At 44.0% G+C, this 10,425-nt stretch overlaps 1 protein-coding gene and 1 pseudogene across 20 annotated transcripts in view; one reads left to right on the top strand and one right to left on the bottom strand.

The window, feature by feature from the left end:
- Nucleotides 1-2,120: 2,120 nt before the first annotated feature.
- The window catches only part of EPB41L2 (erythrocyte membrane protein band 4.1 like 2), a 221,547-nt gene continuing 213,242 nt past the window's right edge, over nucleotides 2,121-10,425 (top strand). For 18 of the 20 annotated variants that reach the window (XM_086707835.1, XM_086707848.1, XM_086707847.1 and 15 more), the window contains exon 1: nucleotides 2,121-2,272. The gene's annotated coding sequence lies outside the window, so the exon portion shown is untranslated. Of the gene's footprint in view, nucleotides 2,273-3,008; nucleotides 3,129-10,425 lie in introns of those variants that run through there. The other 2 variants (XM_086707826.1, XM_086707830.1) reach the window with 2 other exon arrangements.
- LOC147581206 (U4 spliceosomal RNA) lies at nucleotides 8,131-8,258 on the bottom strand (annotated as a pseudogene).

Genomic DNA, 10,425 nt, shown 5'->3' with positions numbered 1-10,425 from the left:
TTCCGCGTCAGTCCCTTGTCTGTTACTCTAGTCTGTCTGTCTAATGGGAAGACCCGGCCTTGCTTTTCTCAGTCTGTTTTCCTGGGGATTAATATTCTGGCTTGAACCACAGCCTGCTGGTCCTGCTGCGTGCTGCCAATGTTCCAGCCGGCCTACATCTCTGAATATCACCTGTTCAGGACTTCAGCCTGCTTGTCTGTCCAAACTCCTCTTCTCTTCCCATTAAGACCTCCCTGCTTGCCTGGAATACCACCTGTTGTTTGTTGACATCTGTATTGTACCAGGTTCCATCTGTTTTCTTCACTTCCTTATAGCTCCTGGAATTTGATTTTTCTGCTTCAGTTCCTTCCAGGTCATCACAGAATCTGCTCCATTCCATTGAAATGTTGTAAGGCTGTATCCACGACACAATGTCTAATTCTTCCACACGATCGCCTTTAGATATTTGATAACAACCTTCCCATGACCTTTGATCATCTCTTTAGCCTAAATCTTGGAGGCTCCCACATTATCAAGGCTACCCATCTATGGATATAATTTAGCTTCTCAATATCCCACTTAAAAGGTAGCTTACTGAAGTGATTCACATGCTTCAACAGAGAACGTAGGGATATCATTTCCTCTGACAAGGGCATTATATTTTATCTGCCATGACTTTATTTATGTTATTATTTTGCGTTAGCATTTTAGAGGGTTTCATCAGGTCTAGATCAAGGTTTTATGGGCTCTAGAGCTTATGTAATTTTAGTGACTCTCTTTAGTAAAAAAATTTTACAAACATACAGTTAGTTTAAAGGTGTGTAGAAATGAGGGATCCTGAAGCTTAGGTTTTGTTAGTTTTGTTGTAAATCTGCCTCCAAATTCCTAATAGTATCGTCTCATAAAATTCCTGGGTCTTTTAATCAGAGCTGCTAATCAGGTTTCCTTTTCATATTAGTGCGACTTATTAAGTTAACTTGAGTACTTAGCATATGGAGGATTCAGTAAGTTCACATACATAAGGGACTTAGAACAATGCCTTGTACATAAAGCACACAATAGATGTTAGCTATTATTATGTTTATTGCTTACTAGCAGGACCTGAGCAAATAGTTTGTCTTCCTGACTCAATTTTCTCTTTGATGTATTGGAAATAATACTTGCCCTATCCGTTTTATAAAGTTATTGTGAGGATCAAACGACAAAATATGTGAACGGGCTGTGTTAACTAAAAAGCACCATGCACACGGAGATATTGTAACTGAAGTTTCATTCGACATTGCTAAGGTTATGTTTAGAAAAGACTTTGGCCGAGGGAGAGTCACTAAAGCCCTCAATAGAAGAGGGAGGAAGCAAAGAACAAGAAGTGCATGTGTGGCAGATGCTGGAGGACATCCTTTTTTGATATGCCAACGTCAAGAAAAGATGAAATATGTAGAAGCTGACAGAAAGTGGTGTAATTATATAAAAGAAAAGAACTGAGAGGTATCGTGTGTGTGTGTGTGTGTGTGTGTGTGTGTGTGTGTGTGTGTCTTTCCACAACTGGCCTCAACCTAGGTCTCCAGCCTCTTCAGCCTTGTCCTGCTCTGCAATCCAGGCTCCCAGCCTCTGCCTGGAGAAATCTTACTCAGACTTTGGGTTCATCTTAAAAGTCCCTCCTCTGTGGGGTTTCCCCAATCCCTCCAGCCTCTCCCACAGGAAGAATAAATGGTTCCTTTCCAATGCTCTTGCTGCGAAAGCATTTCTTCCAGTCTAGACCGAGGGGGCCCCCCTTTTCCTTATTTCCGTGTCTCTAGGCTCTAGGGCCTACCCTTGGGTCTGCTTCCGAATAGATAGATGTTCAACAAAGGGTTAGTCAATGAACGCACTTTGGAGAAATAACTTTTAAAACTTGATAAGAAGGACTTAAGGGCGGGTGAAAGCCTGGCGCACTGGCATTAGCCGTCATTAACCAGGGCAGCTCTGCTGGCGAGACGCGTCTTTCCAGCCCTGGTACCCCGGCCACCGCGCGGGGCGAATCCCGCGGGAAGGGCCGCCCCGGGGGTGTGGCCTGGGGCGGGGGCGTGGCGAGGCCCGCGGGGGTTTCCGCGCCGGGGGCGCGTCCGGCGGGGGCGCAGGAGGGGCTTCCGCCGCGAGGGGGCGGGGCTGGCGCTCCGAGTCCTCTGACGGCCCCAGCCAGGGAATTTCAATTTGAAACCGAGCGGAGGGAGGAGGCGGTTGCGGCGGCCCGGCGGCAGGGGCTGGAGCGGGACCAGTTCCCGCAGCGAGCGAGCCCTGGAGGTGCAGTGTCCGGGTAAGGAGGCTTGCGGGGCTGCAGAATGGCGGGCCCGGGCCGGGGGAACCCGGGCCGAGAGGCTGGTCTCTGCGGAGCTGCAGGGGCGGCTCGGATTTTTCCTCTGGCTGCAGCTGGGAAGCTGATCCCTGGCAGGAAGCGGTGGCGGGACGGTCCCACCGTGGGGGAGGGCGACCGGCTTTGGGATTTTCTGCGGCTACGTCTCTCCTCTCCTCCTCTTCTCTACCGGAGCCCATTCCCGCCTCGAGGTCCGGGTCCTGTTGCTCCAGGCCGGATTCCCGCTTCCCCGCTCCGCTTTGGTCCCCCGTAACTCCCTTCCCGGGAGCCGGGGCCACGTCTGGTCGGAGCCGGGAGAGGGGGGGGGGGCATGGTGAGGACTGCGCCGGTCCCGCCGAGGTGCCGTGCCTCAGGGTCGCGCGTCCAGGGCCCCGCTGAGAGGCTGGAGAAGGAATCCGGCTCCATCCCGGGCGCGGGCCGCGGAGAGGGAGCAGATCCCAGCGTGGAGCACAGCACTGGGGATCCGGGGAGGGGGCGGCGGCGTCCTTTAGGGGGATGATTTGCGGTGAGGAAGCACTGGCTAGGGCGCCGCGCCTTCCCGGACAGGCAGCGCGCGTGGGCTCTGCAGGTTGCTGGGCGAGGGGGGCGCGCCAGCCCCACGCGCCGCGCCGTCCGGCCGGGCGTCCGCCCGCGCGCGCCCCCGTTGCGGTCCCCGAGGAAGCCGGCGGCCGGGGCCGCTGCGGAGAGGGGCGCACGCTTGCGCTCTGGTCCTTACAATTCCTACACGCAGGCGGTCTCTGCACGGATGGCTTGTTTGCCTCTGCCGGGGCTGGGGACACAGGGCTGGGAGCAGTTTTAGGTGAGCTGCCGGGGGAAAGACGGGAAGAACCGAACCGAACGAGGCAGCTGGCTTGTCTGTGGAGGTGGGGGGTGGGGGACATCGGTCTTTACACTTCTCAGGATCGCTCACCTCCCCTGAGGTCAGGGTTTTTGGGAGAGATTAGAAGAGCTCTCGCCTAGTCTATTATTTTTAGGGGAGGTCTCTTGTGGGACCCTAGGATACCTTAAATTGAATTCCCCGTCACCACAACCGCTGCTCCTGTTTTTAAGAGGGAGAGAAGGTGGAACCCTAGAGGAGCGGTGGATGTGTTTTTTTGAGTCACATCTTTCCCTCAGTTTCTTGAACTTCTTGCCTCCGAAATGGTGTCTCTGGGGCGTCGTTGGGCCAGGAGTCTTGTTCTTGGTACTGTTATTTAAGCTTTTTTTTTAAATAATTCTTACAGTTTTCCCTATATTCTTCCATATTCTTCCGTTCCCGCTTTATACCCCCCTCCCCGCTCCCCCCCTTTTCCCCTTCTCTTCCCGGAGTGCATTATTTCTCTATTCCCTAACTGTATATAACGTGAGAATTAGCATTTTAGCCGGCGTTCTGTCACGTTTCACCTTGGGTTTAGCACTTGAGGGAAACCGAGTCAATTTCTTGGCGCGCAGGAGCTGGGATGTAGGATTCTCAGGCTTTGGATAGGTTTTACTGGGAAACGAATAGCACTTAATCCTGTTCAGATTCTGTTTGCAGCCTCGTTGCTGTGAGAAATCACTGGGTTGCCGTTGCAGCGGCTGATGGGGCTGCATTGCAACGCAATCTTGGATTGTGATAAGGGCCACCGACTACGTGAATCGGGCGGACAGAAATTTTAAAGAGCGAAGCTGTGTCACCTGGCAGGGCTTAAGTGATCAGTCCTATAATTCAATTTGAGAACCACTATCAAACCTCAGATAATCTACTCCTTGGAGGTTATTGGAGAACTGTACAAGTGGTAATGACTTGGCACAATGGTGTGGATTTAGGGCTCATTTAATCCTATCCTGTCTTCCTCACTTCTTGGGCAGAATTCCCACTGAAGTCAGTAGTGGTCTTGTGTGCACAAGGACCGCTGAGAACAAGAGGCTGCTCATTTAGAGTAAAGGGAGGAGACAATTTCTTTGCTTCTAAAACACCCTTCTTTAAGAAAGACCTAGTCATAACAGTTCTTAATCTTTTACCTCTAGTCCCAAATAGCGGGAGCACTGTGTGCAAAGACCTACCAGAGAAAATAGGTGGGTGAGTTGAACCCAGCGTCAAAATTGGTATCTAAACGGGACGGGGATTGCTTAAAAGGATTAAATGTGATAATTCAACAAAGTTAGAATTTCAGTGAAATTATTATTAACTTGGGCGAAAAAATTTAAACTGCTGTGGAATATCGTTAACCGGGTATGTATTATAAAATTGGGTATGTATACAGAGCTGGGTGTGTACACTAAAATCAGAAATTCCATTCCAAGTAGAAAGAAGCAAATTTGCCGATTTAGGGGATGCATCAGAAGAGAGGCCCACCAAAAAGTGACTGTGCGAATGTGAGACAAGGAAATTCACATTGGCTCTCACTGTATCTGGAGAGGTAGCTTTTACTACAGTTAGTGTATATACAGGTGTTAGTGACTCTGCGCTTGTCATTAGATTTGTGAGCGCCCGCTGGTTTCCAGTTTAGCTTTGTGCTGATCTGAGTTGGTGAGCTTACTGGGTCCTTTGCTTCTTGACGTAACGTTCCTGTGGTTTACCCTTTCCAAATTACCAGTTCGAAAGAATCGAGTTTAGAAGACCTATCCAGTCACCAGATTTTAAAAATAGATTTTTAAAAATCATAAGCATGTCCATGTGTACTACCCAACCCTTTGCTTTCAACTAAAAATACTTGCCAAGATGACAAAGCAGTCCTCAACCAAAATATTTATTGGTAGAATTACTCTGTAATTAGTAATATTGTGTAGTTATGTTTAACATCAGGTTTTGCTCTGAATCACTACTCTCATATTACTGTGGCTAGAGAACTACAAGCGTTTTTATCTTTACCATTTTATTTAGGAACGTGAGGTTTATATTTTATATAGTAGAATGCTAAATATTTTTAAAGATTTGACTTTGTTTCTGTTTCCACAGGAAGGTATGGGCCTTTTTCTTTGTTGTTTTGAACTGAAGTAGTGTTTTTGAAAGCTCTGTGTGGACTTTTTAGAAGAGCATGCCTTGCTAATATTTTTATAAGGCAATATGGTAATTTATAGGGATCGATATTGCTGAGAGTCAAATTTGCATTTCTAAAATCTGTATTTTTACTGGAGAAAACAAAGGAAATGTGCCTACATCCCCCGCCCCACCTTTATTTAGAAACATTTCCAGTGGCTTGTTTGTTTTTTCAGATTCAGAATTACTGTACCTAACCACTGGGTACCCTTACAGATTTAAAAGCTGTAAGTAAATGTTTATGCTGGCATCAGTAGTCTAGCAAATACTAGCCAAACCCTAATTTACTGCCCTTTTATAGAATCTTGGAATTTCAGGGCTGGACCTTTAGGAGTCAGCAAATCCACTTTCAGACCTTGTCCTTTTCCCCCAACACACAAACATTTCCAGACTCTTTGGAAGGCCTGAGTTAATAGAAGATTTGTATATGAATCCCCCACAGATTCCAGACAGAGCATCCCTTGGGAATGCCATGTTTTGGCACAAACCAGCAACTCAGTATTCATAAGATATCTATCATTCGTCTGACTGGGCAGTGCCCCAGACTAAAATCTCAAATGGAGTCATGGCTGCTGTCATTAGTTGTAGGGGAATGGCCTCCAAATATAAACGCTAGAGTTGTGTAGAAGTTATAGGTAAGCCAACAGGGAAACAAAGGAATCCTCTCTAATAGCTAGAAAGTGAGAACCAGTGCTTTTTAAAGTTTTTCTGTAAAGTGTGTATGTATGTTTATTTTATATGAGAGAGGGAATATATTTATATATATGTATGTGTGTATATATATTTGTTATGTGAAGTGTCTATAACACTGTACTTAATACATTTGAAAATCTGTTCATTGAACCTTTAATATTTTGGAGGTGATTTTAATGAGGATTCTTTGAAAGTTGGAGTTGACATAGAACTTGGTACTAGTTCATGTAGAAATGCCATGTAGGCAATATTTCATATAGGGGATTGGCTTTTCTTGCTAGTGGGTATTGTTTCCCCTTGATCTGTGTTTGGAATGAGACCTGTGTGGGTTTCTTAGATGTGTTTTTCATGTTTAGAAGGGTAGATAATTAATATAAAATTTCTCTAAATACCCAGTGTTTGGGATAGTATTCATTTTAATGAGAATTTTGGTGCTTTTCTCAATTTTCTTATTTTTAAAGTGATGTCTCTTACCTGTTAGTATAAGCACAATAGTTTATGACATACTGCTTCTGGATGTTTTCCCTGAAGATTGAAATTGGGCTAATTTCATATTCTCAGTTACTTTTAAAACAGAAATCGTTTTCATTTCACAGATACCGCTCTATGTATTAGTGTTTTTTCATTTCAGCACATAGAGCCATAAAGGTCTAAATGTATATAGATGGTCCCCCCAAAATGATTTTTATAGTAATACGGGATATGTTTAAGGAATAAGAATTTTTTTTAAATCTTTTTTTTTAATGTTTATTTTTGAGAGAGACAGTACAAGCAGGGGAGGGGCAGAGAGAGAGGGAGACACAGAATCTGAAGCAGATTCCAGGCTCAGTTATCAGCACAGAGCCCGGTGCGGGGCTTGAACTCACAGACTGTGAGATCATGACCTGAGCTGCAGTCGGATGGTTCTAAAAAAAAAAATTTTTTTTAATGTTTATTCATTTTTGAGAAAGAGAGAGAGAGGCAGAGTGTGAGTGGGGGAGGGGCAGAGAGAGAGGGAGACACAGAATCTGAAGCAGGCTCCAGGCTCTGAGCTGTTAGTACAGAGCCCAATGCTGGGCTCACACTCACGAAGTGCGAGATCATGACCTGAGCTGATGCTGGTTGCTTAACTGAGCTACCCAGGAGCATCTTGGGGAATAAGAATTATCTTTTTATTTGCTCTGAGAAATCGCATCAGTAAGATGTTAGGTAGCCAAGTTAATGTTTTGCACGTGTAACTAATTTCAGTGTCATGGGGATGGTTTTTGTTCTTTCTAGGTTAAGAATGGGAGGGCATGGAAATTGCTCAAAGGGATTTGTCTATTCATCTGTAGGATCTTATTGTCCATATCAGGTATGGAAGTTCATTGTATCTAAATTAAGGCTTTCATGCTATAACTGAAAAGTCAGTTTGGTCTTGCGTTCCTCTTTTTATGGCCTCATTATCAACCTCTTTGAAAAGAATTTTCAAATACATAAGGACTTACATTACCTTCCAAATGCCTTATTCCAAGATAACTGTGATTTTGGAAAGTTTTCATATAGGTCTGATTACCAGCTCCCTAATCATCTTTTCTAAGCACTGAATTCAGGTTTCTAGACCTCCTGTTGAGCTGGACCTAACACCGTGATAACAGCACTGCTGAGTTTAATCATATTTTTGAGTTTCTTGTGTATTCTACCAGTATAGATACACATCACAGTATCTTGAAGACATTAAATTAAAATGTAATTTACACTGTGCCACATAATTCTTAGGTTCTTTTATACCTTAGATTCATTCACCTGGAGGACCAGAGAGGAGCGTGGAGATTATTTAGTTGATGTGGAGTGGGTTTAGTGGGGAAGGTACTGCCCAGTGGTTTATGAATTGCCTGAGACTTTAGTAAAGTGTGTGTGTGTGTGTGTGTGTGTGTGTGTGTGTGTGTGTGTGTGTGTGTCTTGAATGTCAGAGAGAGATTTTTGGGAGCAGTTTTTCATTTTTTAAAATTTTTCCTTCTTTTAATGTTTATTCATTTTTTGAGAGAGAGAGACAGAGCACAAGTCAGGGAGAGACACAGATTTGAAGTAGGCTCCAGGCTCTCAACTGACACAGAGCCTGATGTGGGGTTTGAACCCATGAACCACAAGATCATGAACTGAGCCAAAGTTGGACACTTAACTGACTGAGCCACCCGGGCACCCCAGTTTTTCAATTAGCAATAATCACTCCTTGGATAAATCTCATTGGCTATTATGCTGCCACTGCACAAAGCTTTTGAGAGCAGTTTTTGAAAGGTTTTTGGGAAACAGAAGTTCAAAAACTGCTGATTTAGTTCTGTTCTTATTTTTGAGATTAGGAAACTTCCATCCTGCAAGACTGGTTTATTTCTGGAGCTACTGTACAGCTGTATTCTGGGATGTACCTTTGCCTCTCTTCCTGTGCTCCCAGGTTACTGGGCTCCATGTCTCTTTCTTAACTCTTACTTTACATGACTCTATCCTCCAGTAGTTTCCAAGAAAGTGCACGTGGAAGGTGAATTATTTGAAACCTTGCATTAGGTAAGGTTTTTTCCATTCATGAAGTAGCTTTTTTCCATTCATAAAATGCCTTTTTTTTTTTTTTAAAGTAGGCTCCCCACCCAAAAATGGAACTTGAACTCATGACCCTGAGATCAAGAGTTGCATGCTCTACCTAAAATGCCTTTTTGTATTCTTAAGTTGAATGCTTTTATAGTTTGGCTGGGTATAGAATTCTAAGTGAGTGATTACTTAACCTTTGAATTTTGAAGGCATTATTCTGTTGTGTTCTGGTATCCCAGCGCTATCGAGAAGGAGCAGTACAATTCTAATTCCCGCTTCTATGCATGTGGCTGATTTGTTCTCCTCAGAAGTTTTTAGGATTTTCTTTTTGAACTTGGTGTTTTGAAATTTCATAATGGTGTGCCTTGGGTGTGGGAGGTTTTTTTACTCATTGTACTTTCGGGTTGGAAACTCTTGTCCTTTAGAAATATTCCTCCATGGTAATTTCTCCCTCTATGTTCTCCGATCTTTCTGAAACTTATGTTATTTTTGGATGTTGAATTTTCTAGATTGACGCTCCAATTTTATTTATTTATTTATTTATTTATTTATTTATTTATTTATTTAGTCTCATACCTTCTCTTTGTCTTTTTGTTGACTTTTTGGCTTTCTTCAGTGTTTTCTTCTAACTTCTCTACTGAATTTTTTTGTTTTCCTATTTTCTAAGCTGCTCCTTGGTCACTGAATTTTCTTTTTGGCAATGTCCTTTTTTAAATATTTGTAGTATCTCCAATCTTACCCTACTTGGTGGCCCTCTACTTGCTTTCCCTCTGTCTCGAATGCTTTCCCTCAGATACCTACATGGCTTACTCCCATAACTCCTTCAGATCTTTGCTTCCAATGATCATTTATTTGAAACTACAGCCCCACTCCCACACCTGCCCCAGCATCCCTTAAATCTTTCCTTTTCTCTCTTCTACAGTATGTATTATTATCATCTGAGTATAAACTGCAAGTAGACAAATGTTTTTGTCTATTTTGCATTTTGTGAATATGTGTTGACAGTAATTGTGCCTCTTTGTTTTCTGTGTACTTCTCACATCTGCCCTCTATCTCTGGATTCCCTAAACCTGGACACTTTCTTCCTTCAGCTGCTCTAGAGAGTGAACCTCTTCTCCTGTCTTTTGGCTGCAAAAGTTTGGAGAGAACAGGAGAGAGAAGGAGGTGGGTGTTTCAGTGTCCCATGTGCTTCTAGCTGGTCTCCTGTTTTCGGCTCGGTCTCTCACCTCAGCCCTCAGTGGTATCTGGAACCTCCGCTTACTGAGGATCCCAGGGCCTCTTCCAGCACTCGGATTGCTTCTTGCAGGCTCCCACCAGGCCAGGGATTCAGGTTTGGCTTCCTCTCTTTGCTAAGTCAGTTACTTTGTACATCTGTTTTCCATCTTCTAAAATTCTGTTGATATATCTCATTTGCTAGCCTGTCCCCTCCCTTTTTTTGTCCCCCTCCCCCCTTTTTAAAAAATTTCCTTACTGTCATTTTAGTGTGGTTTTGGGAGGGAGCAGAAATTAACTCATGTTCAGTCCACTGACTTAGGGTTTTAAATTGATAAAAATAAAATTCCCAAGATTACTGTGGACTGCAGCCATAATAAAATGGTCCTTTTTTCATGCCAGATGCTGAATTGATCTTCAGTTTTAGTTATGTATGTATGTATGAATGTGTGTGTGTGTGTGTGTGTGTGTGTGTGTGTGTGTGTGTGTGTGTGTAAAGAGAGAGCGATTGGGCCAAGGTCTACCATGGATGGGAATGGATGACTGATAGGTCTTTGTACAAGCAAGTACTTCCTAGGAAGACTTCAGGCAGTGTATTATTTTTTTCCCTGTGGTATTTCAAGAATTAGTTCAGTACAAATGCTTTCAA

Source organism: Puma concolor, chromosome B2 (assembly GCF_028749965.1).
Source record: "Puma concolor isolate L17-30 chromosome B2, mPumCon1.1.hap2, whole genome shotgun sequence".
Lineage (NCBI taxonomy): Eukaryota > Metazoa > Chordata > Mammalia > Carnivora > Felidae > Puma > Puma concolor.
Note: the sequence above shows the minus strand (reverse complement) of the source record. Positions and strands in the feature narration are given on the sequence as shown.